Source organism: Anneissia japonica, unplaced genomic scaffold (assembly GCF_011630105.1).
Source record: "Anneissia japonica isolate Jap-2015-1 unplaced genomic scaffold, ASM1163010v1 scaffold7370_len818893_cov191, whole genome shotgun sequence".
NCBI lineage: Eukaryota > Metazoa > Echinodermata > Crinoidea > Comatulida > Comatulidae > Anneissia > Anneissia japonica.
The window spans coordinates 329017-330654 of NW_022687459.1; the positions used below are offsets into that span (position 1 = coordinate 329017).

The 1638-nt window shown below is 33.2% G+C and overlaps 1 protein-coding gene across 1 annotated transcript in view; it reads right to left on the reverse strand.

The window, feature by feature from the left end:
• Positions 1 to 1638, reverse strand: part of LOC117119131 — a 46204-nt gene that overhangs the window by 5950 nt on the left and 38616 nt on the right. The gene's annotated exons all lie outside the window — the stretch shown is intronic.

Genomic DNA, 1638 nt, shown 5'->3' on the forward strand with positions numbered 1-1638 from the left:
GTCAAGCGTTGACAAAGACTACAGGAGTAGCCGAAATATTCGCCTAATAAATTTTAGTGTTTCTAAAGTCAACATCTTACGTATTTGAGTTTCTTTACTGTTACGTTATATTATATTCTATATATATATAAATATATATGTATAATTATACTCATATACGTACATAGCTCCAGCCGGAGGGGAGGTATAGCAAACGCAAGCTAAGGGCCACATAACTCATTTACATGAAATTATCAGTGTACAGTAAACTTTATTTGAACTTTGGTAATTAGTGGTGATGCTTATTATGTGCAGATATTAATTAGAATAAATTATTACTTCTAGTAGTATGCAATATGCTATTGATTAATTGGGTACTAGGCCTATGTTATATAATAACCTATCTTTCATTATTAATCTAAATCGTCTTGAGGTAATTATTTATACATATAAATTAATTGTAAACGGTAAAGAAGAGAAATCTCCAAGTGCGGAAAAATTGCCCCAACCGGGATCCGAACCAGGGACCACCTGCTGTCTATTTAGACGCCTTCACTAACTGGGCCATTGAGGCTTTCGTTGTAAGTTCGAATCTGATTGGAGACAATTCATTTCGCACTCACGGTATGCCAATACAATAGTATTTTGAAGCGCAGCACGCACACGTTAAACAGAGATCAATGTGATACGCCTGTTACGTTTATTGTGTACTAGGCCTATGTTATATAACCTTCAAAACCTCCGAGCTAGACCGTCCCCATCATTTTCATCATCACACAGTTATTTTTATACCTCCTTGGTTTTATGATGTATACATAAAATACAAACAAATGGATTATTTTTCAATTCATTTTTCAAATCACACACAATGACTACTAACCTAGAAATTTCTCCCGGTAGTTTCCATTCACAAACTCACAAGCTATTGCTATCGCACCTTTAGTAGATGATATATTTATAGAGAATACCGTACAACAATACTGTGCTTTTCTTCAAATGAGCCCTATGAGCTCTGACCTTCAAAGTTTACCCCCTGACGTTGTCGTTAACAAACTCGCTTCATTCAATCAAAGTTGCACTGTACAATGTTAGTTTATTATACAGTAATTTCAACAATCATTAACCCAAATATTTTATTTAACCCATCAAAAACTAGAACTATAGTAGAAAAGAGGTATTTGAACAGCGATTCTAAAATTCGAGCGAACACCTCTTGGCATTACACTCACAAACAACCATTAACAAAACAAAACAAACAAAACAAAAAACAAACAAAACAAAACAAAACAAACAAAACACAAAACAAAACAAAAGTTTTTATTTATAATCCCTCAAAAACTGCAAAGTGTAGAAGAAAACAGGCATTGATGTGTTAATATTACGAAATACGACAGATTTCATTATAAAATACGACAACTCACTTTATTAAAAAAAAAATACGACAGAGAAGTTGTTACAAAATACGACAGCTCTGTTGTCAATAATTATTACTAAATACGGCATAACATATTTTTCTGAAACATCTTACGACGAGATCTCTGAAGCGATACGATACTTTATCATAAGAAATGTAACACGTGAAGAGATAAACTCTAATATAATATATCCACATACCAGTGGTGTAGCAGAGAAGAAATTAAAGGGTATTAGTTTCCGGGC